This window comes from Astyanax mexicanus, chromosome 13, assembly GCF_023375975.1.
Source record: "Astyanax mexicanus isolate ESR-SI-001 chromosome 13, AstMex3_surface, whole genome shotgun sequence".
NCBI lineage: Eukaryota > Metazoa > Chordata > Actinopteri > Characiformes > Acestrorhamphidae > Astyanax > Astyanax mexicanus.
Genome location: NC_064420.1, coordinates 43784985 through 43796948, shown reverse-complemented (window position 1 = coordinate 43796948; position 11964 = coordinate 43784985). Strand labels below are relative to the sequence as shown.

General features: G+C 37.1%; 1 protein-coding gene across 1 annotated transcript in view; it reads left to right on the top strand.

Moving 5' to 3' along the window:
- Window positions 1–5423: 5423 nt before the first annotated feature.
- Window positions 5424–11964, top strand: part of LOC103036412 (hormonally up-regulated neu tumor-associated kinase homolog A) — a 125077-nt gene continuing 118536 nt past the window's right edge. Inside the window, exons 1-2 of the mRNA XM_022676868.2 lie at window positions 5424–5613; window positions 8034–8135. The gene's annotated coding sequence lies outside the window, so the exon portion shown is untranslated. The remainder of the gene's footprint in view (window positions 5614–8033; window positions 8136–11964) is intronic.

Genomic DNA, 11964 nt, shown 5'->3' with positions numbered 1-11964 from the left:
TTGGATGGCTGCAAAACTTGGCATGCAGTTATGCATACAGTTATGGTAAGAGATGAAGACAATTTGTCCACTAGAGGGACTTTGAGAGGGGACACACCATTTTACTGAGGAAAGCACTATGGCCGTTTCGACAAATTGCTCTCCTTTCAGGTCATCAATCAGCCAGCCACTGGCACCTTCGCTTGCAGAAGTATCATAAACAACAGAAGTATCATGTATTTAAGTGATAAATTCAGGTTCTGTTTGGGATCTGACGACAATTGAGTTTTAATATGGATGCCTTCTGGTAAATGCTTTAATACTGCCGCTGCTGTGGTGTGAAACACTGACCCAACTTGTGGGTGTGATGATCTAAGGAGTCATCGTATACAACAGTCAATCAACCGTAGTATTGATATCAGACACGCTAACTAGATGATGTAGTATATCACCTTACACCTTACACTGAGCACAATCATCCCCCGTGTGCCCTGTGTCAAGCTACAAAAAGAGACCACCATAAGACCACCACAGACAACATACAGTATTATTGTGTGTCTATCCGTACAGAATTGGTGGGTGTTGTGAACCACTGTAGTAGTAGTGTATGCTTTGTGTCTACAGTGGGTCGTAGAAGTGTTTATTCATGAATATGCCTCATTTTCTGTTCTGTTCTGCTTCCTGAGGAACCGGCTGTGTTTGCTGAACGTTCCTCCTCTCTGCCAGAGTTATACTTCTCCAGAGAACACCGTACCTCCCGCAGACTCTTTACTCCAGCCTGAATATCACACACCATGCACCATAAACACTCGTTACACCATCTATCAGACACACACTCAGAGACTGAGACACACACGCACAGTTCTGTTTTTATACAATGCAAGGACTTGGAGTATACGGTACATAGTTTTAATGTAAAGAGATAGTAGGCCTTTGTTTTGGATCATTTCAAATGATTCCTTTGCCATGACTTTCACACATTAAGACTTATTATTAAAGACCTGTTTATATTTATATAAAATTTGTTTATATATGTAATAAGGAATATGCAATAATAATAAGTCCTATATACATGACCAAACAGTGAAACCCAGTTTAAATAATATGGAAGTCAATGTAAAACAGTTTTATTTGTTGGAGCGTTTGTATTTGGATTTACATTTTGGCAAACTAATAATAAAAAAGCTACAATATATTTGACAGATATCATTGTTTTTGGTATATATGTCATGGGAAATAGAGTGAGTTAGCAAAAATACGTTATTGTATGTCCCATAATGCTAAAGCAATGTGTATTGTACTGCACACAGACAGTCTGACACACTCTCTCTCTCTCTCTCTCTCTCTCTCTGTCCACTAGAGATGGGCCTAACCTGCTCACTCCACAGTGACTGCTGGACGTTTATGAAGCGAAACTGTGGAACTTCTCGTTTTCACCCTGACAATTAAATTAGGCGAGCGAGGGATGGAAGAAAAGGGGGGTGGGAAGGTGAAAGATGGATGATATCATCCCTCTCCCTTTCCCTCGCTCGTTTTACCCTGATGTCTTACTTTTGGGGGTAAGGTTTGGAGGAAAATCCCTTTAGCAGCTGTGATGTGATTTTTTTTTTCCTTTTATGAAGCCCTGCTTTTCCGAAACGTTAGCTGGAATGGATTTTTCTGAGATAGCCTTACCGGCTCCTTTTATTTTATGTGTCGGCGGGAAAAAAACAGCATGTCTTAACAAGGAGGCATGGAATCAATTAGATCTGGGCCTTTCACTCACTCTCTCTCCTGCTCTCTCTCTCTCCCCATTGCCCATGTGGCCAGGTGTGCCATGAATATGGCTGTTTTTCCAGTTTCTCTATTAGACCCTCATGGCTAGTCGCTAACAGCTAACAGCCGGTTCACTTAAAGGGCCGTGCTTGTTTGCTTTGCTGTGGCGTTTATTTGAAGAGCCGTTGTACGACTCTTAAAGGCAGTTGGAAAGTAAACGTGTCTCGAGGGGAGCTGTTTGCGCTGTTAATTCGGTTTAACTTGATAACCATTTGGCAGATTTGTCTGTGTTTAAGCCGGACGAGGCGAATCTGCTATGTATATTTTGAATAAACAGCAGCAAATTCAGACCAGCTTTCATAGGGTCCGCCATGTTGGAGGCCTCTGAAGCAATCCGTCAAATGAAGGGACGGAGCCTAGCCTTCGGCAAGTCTAATAACACCTAATGGACACTGTGAGTCCTAATGCAGGCCCGCTCCTCACACCTCCTCACGCCTTATCCTTCTCTTGTTATTCTCATTCTTCATTTCAGCATGAAAGTAGAGACACACACATATCTGACCAGAGACTTGGTGAGTGTTCAATAAGACTTTCTGGAGATAAAAAATAAAGTACCACCCATCACATCAAAAACTACAGCACTATAATATCTGAGATACAGAGAGACATAGAAAGATACAGAGAGACAGAAAGAGAGAGAGAGAGATTTAATGTGTCCTGCAGCATCTGTTTTACATTAATGTCCACCTCACGTTCTCAACAGTGAGCTTCAAGCTTCAAATCATATGTTTCCTACAGCCGTGCACTCCACCGGGCCATTGATGGACAGAATAGAGGAAAATCTCCATCCAGCAACATCCCAAATGAAGATAAATGACAGAACGGTCAAGGTGATATTCTGTGCCTGTGTTTTTAATATCACTTTTATTTGTATTATGAATAATAATATATTAGAAAATGAAAAAGAGAACAAGCAAAATGGCAAATAGTTAATGATGAATTAAAAAAAAGAGGACAATATAATATAATAAATTATACCTGCTAATACATTGTCCAGAGAAGGGGTTCTACTTAATTTTGGAGCATTGCTGTGATGATTTGATTGCATTCAGCAGCAAAAACATTAGTAAGGTTGGATTATTGGATGATCACCACCTCATGTCACCCCCAGTTTGTCTCAAAAGTATTGGATGGAGCTCCATTATTCAATCATTCAATGCTGGGGGTTTATACCCCTCTAACCCATGCATGATACTAGGCAATGGGTGCAACCTATATTGTGTATAGTGTATAAATGTATAGTGTATCTTGTCCTCTTTATCTTAATTAATTTTGTTATCCTGCAAATGTGTTTGTACAGTACATCTATATGTAATATATATCCGAGTATGTATGTGAAGTGTGTGTGGTCTGGATCAGTGATAGGTTCTTTCGTCCTGTTTAGGAAGTGGACTCGCCCCCTGTTTCCTCTGGATCCCTTGCTCTCTGTTGTGACTACATTACAACTCCTCAGAGTGGTCTTATACAAAACATGAATATGTGCACATACACACACACACTAGCTCAAGCATATGGCATAGCAAACAAAAAGGCTTTAAAATATAATCTTCATATTATTAGTTAATGTTAAATAACTACGAATTGCCTTGTGCCTGTGTGAGAACATGTTATGCTGAATGTACCAATAGCAATATCAATGTACTAGATGATAGATATGATATGATAGAGTTTCGATTAACAGATTGAGAGTTTCCCAGCTAGGCATTAAGACTAGCCCTATATTTGCTATTCCATTGAAAATCTCCACTCAAAATGCTGTGTAGTCCAAGACTAGGGTAAATCCCTGTTTGGAAAACTGTTCCAAACACCAATGATATCTTCTGCTTTAAAATGTTAACATCAGAATTTTATACTTAAATTAATTAGGTTAATGCATTTTCTCCGACAGCATTTCCTAAATTTGGTAAGATCTTCAAACTCTTCTTCTCATAGTCTATCTTCCCCTTTTTGTGTGTCTCTCTCTCACACTACCACCCACCCACACACTGGAGGTGCCATTTGTTTACTCGTTCTCCCTCTCGGCCCACTGTGCTGACCTATGACTCAAGCTCTCCACACCATTTGGTGCAAGTGTACTGGGGGTCTAAATGCCTGGACACACACACGCACATGTGTGTATGTGTGTGCATGGAAAGGTCTTAATAGTAGCATTTAATAAAAGATACAGCCTTTTGTTGAGCATCATAATAACGTGCACAAAATTGGTGGATACATTAGATGCCATTTTCAGTAAAGCAAAAACACATTATTCCTAATCTGGGAAAAATGTCAGGGGGAGAAACAGTATTTTTAGTATTATTGATAAAGTATAAAAGTAAAAATCTTTGTATGTGTATATTTATATGGTGAATTAACACACATAGACCGTTGAATTCTATTCATATATTTTTTTAAAGTTCATAATATTGATTTTTAGATTTTCTTTCTAAAAAATAATGTAATAAATACAATTCAATATTACAATATTTTTTTCACGGAGGCTTAAGTTTTGTATTTTTATTATTGTTCTTCACTAAATAATTTTTCAATTAACCAGTGTGTATATACACTTGCATGGGTCACAATAATTTTTTTTGTAACATAATACAGGAAGATGATAACTCCTGAACTACTGGAGTTACACATAGGGCTCAGCCAGGATGCATTATTATTATTATTATTATTATTATTATTATTATTATTATTATTATTCACCCAAGAAATAGCAAACAACAACCACAACACTCTGATACTGTCTGGACAAGGATCCAGAAGCATGTTCATGGTCCATTGCCTCAACTGCCAGGTACTCATGCTGCCCTCAGATCATGTTGGAAATATTATATTTACGAGATAAGAGCATATGAATGCCACCACAAAATCGTATTTACCAGTGGGAAACTGGAATTTTAGATAGTTTCCCAGCTGGAGGTGTGTCAGTAACAAGAGGTCATGGCGGCTGCCAGTATGGATCCTGCTTCTACAGTAAACGGTCAAGTTTTAAGCTGTACAGGTTGTTCTTGAGCTCAGTTTTGAGGGCAACTTGCACTAATGTTATTAAGGAATAGCAACAAAGCTAACTGGAAGAACCCAAAAAGTGTTGCCTTGTGCACATATATTAATTTTATGTGCAAAAGTTATTAAACAGTTTTTTAACAACCTGCTAAAATATTATGTAAACATATCTAATTAGTATGTAAAAAAAAAAAATGATTTTTCCTAATGGCGTCTATTTCTACCCGGCCAAAAAAACACTGTAACGCATGTCAAGTCGTATTTACGTCCTCCAACCTCGTAGGAAGTAGGAATTTCTGAGGAGGACTTGAAGGCAGCATGAGACCTACATAGAAAATTAACTAGTACTGTAACAAGGTACACAAAAAAAAAAAAATAAATGTTAAAAAATAAGTGTTACATTATTGCCAACGTTATTTTATCATCATTATTATATTTATTTATTGTATATATTTTTTATCGCTGAGCCATAAAAGATGTTTGTAAACCCATCCTTAAGACCACTGACGTTGTAAATAAATAATAATAATAATAAAAAATAAATAAAAAATAAAGTAAAGTAGCCGGTTGGTCGACTGTCCGTCACATGTCTTTTGGATGTCCGTTCACAGCCAATCAGGAAAAGCGCGAGATGATTTCTAAATTTTAAACAGCCTTTGACCGTTAACCGTCAAACTGCAGAGGAGAAACGTCAAACGGGCGATAAAATGAAGAAAAAGCTCAAATAAGTGGCTAAATTACACCTACTGAAGAGAAAACACCCTTCTCCTGATAGAAAACGCTGTGAGAAATGCTGTTCCCGAACGAGGCTGCAGAAGCATCCAGGTAAGCTTAGCTAAGAGGCTAAAGAAGTTGATTTACACAAAGCAGCCAAAATATTAAAACCACTTGCCTCTCAGTATCTGTATGAAGTTAAACTTTCCCTGGATTTTACACTAGTCCGGATAGTCTTAGCTCCCTAGAACCACAACTCACACAGAAAATAAATATATGGGCATAAGTTACCTTTTAAATGTATATTTCAGTTTCAAAATATATGGCCAAAAATTGCAGTAAGTTAACTAAATTAAAAAACTATTAATCCAAGTGGGAGCATGTGCAGTGTTACAGCAGGACAGCACAGGACAGATATGTCAGGAATATATCTACAAACAATAGCTATATTTAATCTCCATGAATCTATATTTAATAGCTATTTAAAATATATAATTTATATATCTATAAAAATACAAGCGAATAAAAAAAATACATATTCTAAAAAAGTAAGATTAACAATTAGATGAAGCATGGTAAGCAGTGACCAGTGATATTGCACATACAATAGGTTACCTAACTAATAACCTAACTACATAAATAGTAAATTAATAGTAAGAAAGTAATAATATATAATTTATGATACATTTAGCTACATATTTCTTTTTCATATGAGAAGTGAGCCTTGACTGTCAATGACTCTGATAATGGTTCAATGGCTGTTATTTTTTGGGCACCTTTGGTAGGTAACCTACTGATCACTGCATACTGGAAACACCACTTCTTTAAATATAAAGAGAATAATAAAAATATTGCATTTCTATTAATAACGTTTAACAAATTATGTTGTATGTTTAGTTATTACTTTAATCTCTCATTTTTGTACAAAAGGAAGATAAAATCTCCATATGTTGTTGGAATGAATCCAGATTTTGCTGAAGTTGCAGTCTGCTCTGGGTAGCTCGATCATTTGGTGTAAGGGTTCAGGATGACGTTTTGCTGTTTACTGTGAAGCTTTTTTTGCAGTTTATATGCATTTACTAAATATTATGCACTCCAGTGTTGTGGTTATTATGTTACATTATTTATTTTGTTACATTGTTATTTTGTGCAGAATCAAAATCTACAAAAAAAGCTTACAGATTTTGTTCTGCTGAGTATTTGAAAGTTATACTTGTTATTTAACACAGTTTTTTGCAGTGATTTGTCATATTGTGAATATTGTTATTGCAAAAAATACTCTTTATTAATATATAAATATTGTTGTATTATTTTAGGGTCACATTGCCCACCCCTGGTGTCCACATTCTTCAGCATATTTTTCTGAACAAACTTCATCACATTCAAGAGCAGCTATGCTTAAAAACGGCTACTCTTCACATTTCATTTTTCAACAGTTGCAGTCATGCAATTAAAGACGCTTTAAGATTGTCAGTCTATTGCAGAGTAATAACTTTTTATTTTTTTTTTATTTTCTTGGTTAACATTAGTTGCAGCCTTAAAATATTACATTGTCAGCAGATTTATTTTGACCAGTTTGGGGTAATTAGTAGATCCAACTACTTAGAAACATAAAATTCTATCTTCTTTGAAGACTAAGAATTTAACTTGTTCCATAAATAAAGACAAGACATAGAAGATTCTTAACACGCTTTCATAAAAACAATCCCTGGCTGGGTTTAAAGAAGGCAGAAAAGAAGATGGAATGAGGACAAAAGAAAGAAAAACTGAAGAGAAAGACCTAAAAAGAGTACAATAAAGACAGAGAGAGTGTGGTAGAGAGCAGGGGGAGAGACTGTACATTTGGGCACACCCTGGTGATTAAGCACTTGGCTGGTGCAGGGCTTGCTATGGTCCACTGCACACACAAAATCCACACATACTCACCCTTTACTGAGCTTATTTTACGAGGGAACCAGAGAGAGAGGCAGAGCGAGAAGGAGTTACTGACAGCTTCACTAGGGAGCAGGAACAGTGGACCACACTGAGGAGAGGAGAGTGGAGTGGAGGAGAAAAGAGGAGAGTAAAGAGGGATAAAAGAGGAGAGAGAAAAGACAGTATAAAATAAGTTAATTTCAATGTTTGACAGTAAATGGCAAGAATTAAGAATTAAATCAGTCTACAAACCTATGAAGGAGGTTGAGCATCATGGTGTAGCTCAGCATACAGAAAACCTTTTATTGTGTTCTCATCATTATCATTCCTCCTGGTAAACAAAAACATATTAAAATGGGTTCTCTGCTGAATATGTTTTACGCATATAATCACTGGATTATCTTAATTTTGAGTTTGCTAAAGCTAAAATCTACTGGATAACATGAGTTGAGTGAGGAATTGGCTAAAGGCTAAAGTTTAGGTTTAGTAATACTTAATTATAAGGTATTGAGCAATTACTATGTTAATAATACATTATGTCAGTTAACACCTACACACTTTCATATTTGGAACCTTGTTTTTTGTGTAAAACAATAATTTGTGTTGTTTTATCGCAGTGTCCACCCATGGTGAAGCGAGGAAACTTTGACCTGAAGATTGTGATATGGGCAGAATGGTGACCAAAGAGTGATGCAGATCTTCTGTGCATGGGACTGCAGGTGATGAATTAAATGCAATACACTAGGGCTGCGCAATTCTGTAAGATATAATAAATCTTATATTTTTCAAATATATGAAAGATTCTCGATTATGATTTCTTACATAACAGCCTTACCTTTTTTTTGTAAACTGACAGCACCATTTAAAGCAGCACTAGGTAGGATTTCCTTGATTTTTGATCTTTTTGAAAAAGTAAAATTACAGCTTAAAACTCACTGCAGCGCTCCATTGAGGTGTAATATGAGGAATAACAGTGCTCTTTTGTCTGTGCCGGAGCTCCTTTGAGCTCAAACCAGACTCTGTAAGTTTTCCGAGGCGGCCGCTACCAACGCTCGTGAGACCTGCGACCTGCTTTCCAACCTTTAGTTCTAACAGTTCTATAAAGACTACTGTTTCATTCTTTACAAACTAACATACAGACACTCTGGCAGAAGCTGGAAAGAGACCGAATATGTCTGTAAAAGCCAGAAAACGAGAAAGAGAAACTAATCCGCCTGAAACATTTATTACACTGTACAACTGTAGGGGTAGCCCACGAGCACAAAATCTCAATCCTACCTAGTGGAAGCTTTAAAGTGATGCACAAGCAATTGTTTTCTTTACATTTATTATTATATTTTTTACAGATAGCAGCTCCCTTGATTCTTAAAGCAGCTTTTATATTAACTGTCATTTGGACATTGCAGGCTTGATCCTCAGTGATTCCACAGCCATGTAGGCCTGGAGTTTAAGAGAGCATAAATGACCCCGCTCTCACTGGGTGGGCAAAAAAGCCTTGTCTGTTCCCCCTTAATCAGCACATTGACAAGCCAGGTTCTGAACAAAATGTCCAGTTAATCTGACCTACAAGGGCTATGGGCTATTGGTCCAGATTGTAATAAAATCAAGACACAATACCCTACTTTTTATGCTTAAATCATAGCTGGAACATTTTTTTAAATATCACAGTTGTGGGGGCTGTTTCATGAAACATATTGCCCCATGTTGAATCTTATTTCATCAGATAAGCCACAGAAAAACTTAAAGGAGAACTCTGGTGTAAAATTGACTTTGGGCGTAGTAAAACATGATAAAGAGTACTTACCTTTGTCCACCTCTGTTCTCTTGCAGCTTTCTCAGATCCAGTAATTTTGTGCTTTTTGCCCAGAACTCTTTACAACAGCCGCTTTGGGGCATATTTTGCCCCTGATAGATCAGTTTGTACACCGTTATCTAGGCTCAAAGTAGCATCACACCTCATTGCTAGAATCCGGAGAGCACTGACAATTAAAACGAGGCATTAATAATGTGCACAAGAAGCTTATTAAAAAACACTTATTACCGCCTATTAAAAACATAAAAAAATACATTATAGTTTTCACAACATCTGAAAGGAGCGAACAGGTGAATATGAGTAAAAGCTGCAAAAAGTTGCTGTTGCTTCAAAAATGAATGGCCTTTTATGCAGGTGGAGTATTGAAACTTTACAATATTACCACATCACAGAAGCAGAAGCCAGTAACGCCTTCCTTTTAGAAAAGGTGACTATTGGACAGTATCTTTTCATGTTTGCTCTCTTCACTCTGACTCATGGCATGTTAACTGCTAATTGCAACCTTTTAAAATTAAGGTATTCATCACTGAGACAAAGAAGAAAAAGTCTTTGGAAGACTTTTATTGTCAATTTGCTGTTTTGTGAGCTTCACAACACTTGCAGGCTTTTACACCCCAGTGACCTGTGACCTGTAGCTCGATACTAGAGACATGACTCTATTTTGTTCCTGTGCGGGTTCCAGTTTCCTGCAGCTCCAGATGGTGGAGGTGTTGATGGGTCATATTTGGCTCAGACAGACCTGGCATTTCTTCCTCTCCATTTTTCTTTTTTTCTTACTGCTTCTACCTCTACTGCTCTCTTTTCTTTTCCTCTCACTTGCAACACCCCACACCTGCCTTTCCTGCTGCACTAATGGCAGTTTCAACACATGGAGAGGAACAGGGGAAGATGAAATAAAAGGTGGAATGAGGGAGTCCTGAGGGCACAGCAGACCTTGGCTGCCTCTCACTCACTCAGACCCATTTAACAACCACAGAAAAGGCATCATTAAAATCTTATATGGAAAGCTAGAAAAAAATGAATATATAATTTCAGTTATATATATTATATATATATATATAGATCTCAGTAAAATAATTTTCCCCAAAGAGCTCATAGGGTGGAAATGAAGTGCTGAATCTGATTTAATTTTCACTACTTGTAATATTTTTGTAATAACAATTCTAAGATGTATACTAAAAAGAGTCAAGCACCTGTTGAGTCCTTACTACAAACAGCAGAACTGTAGCAGGTTTGGCCAGGTAGGGTTAAAGAACCACTAGAACAGACTCATATTCCAAACGCAACTGGGAATATTACTTGTATTTTCTGAACCATTCATTTAGATAAGCCTCCACCTTCTTAAATGTGATGTTGGTAATACTCTAGTCAGAGTTTTAGGTGTAGTTTGTGAATTGTGTTCAATAACACATAAGTAGTTACATTTACATTATGTAAATTTCATAAGCTAGACTGAGAAACACTGTTGTCTTCTTAGTCCAGCTGTTCCTTTGCAGCTTGCTGCATATTGTAAATGTGTTTATTTTTAGAGGCACATAAGTGGACTCTCTGTGATGTGACATTTAATTTATGAGTAAATGCTGTATTTTCTCTATTATAAAAAGCAATATTTGTGCCCAGTTCACCTTAACCTTTAAACCATTTGATGCTATATTTGCATTTGCATATATATACATATATACATATATATATATATATATATATATATCTATATATATATATATATATATATATATATATATATATATATATATATATATATAATTTATTTTATTTTTTTCTCCATTTCTTGACAAAACTTCCCTACGTGGATTAGACAAGCTGTATGTGTGGACATTTGTTAATCTGTGTCTGCAAGTAGCTGAATTATGGGTATATATGGACTGGAGTATGTACATGGTTGTTGTGACATTTAAACATGTGTTTAATTAATCAATTTCACCTAGTAGCGCACTGGTGATTCTTCACTATGTTTTTGAACTACAGATGCATAGTAAATAAGGCTAAGGTTAGGATATATTCTTGCTCTATTTATTTGGTCTTAGGAAGGCAAAGTCACAGACTAAGGCTCACACTAGCAGCAGCTTTGACTGCTATATGTAGGTGTTGTGAGTGAGAAGTGCAGGGACATGTTCACTGTCTCTCAGTTATACACTCTCACACACATACACACACATAAACCTGCTCGCTGTGTGTTCTCTGCAGGATGTGGATATTTTATCACTGCAGGACGCCGGGACATTCCTGCTGGACTTCCGAGCGTTGGTGGGATAAAAGCTCTGGTGAGGTGTGTTGCTGTGGCTCCAGTTTCATATGTTTAGTGTATTTGGGCCGAGGGGGGGTTCAGAGGGGCTCCGGTTCTGAGAGCGATACGTATTTATAGATATTTCTAGCAGCACTGTAGCTATCCAGCACAAACACATTACAAATTCACACTCCCAGTGTGCTGAACAGCCGCAACAGCCCAGCACTGCTATCATTAGAAGAGAAATAGTATGTGTGTGTTGTGTTTGAGGGCAATTGATGTGGATACAGGAAGAGAGTGGGACTCAAATAGTGAGAAATTCTGGAACCCTCCATGGGCTCCTATAATAATAACATGTAACGCGTTCTCTCTCTGATCATGTTCCCTTTGCAGATCAGGCCTTTTCAACTGGGTAAAGTGAGTCAGCTTCAAAGCAGACTATGGATGAATGGAGCCATACAGACAGTTTCTGACCTAACAGTGTGAAGCT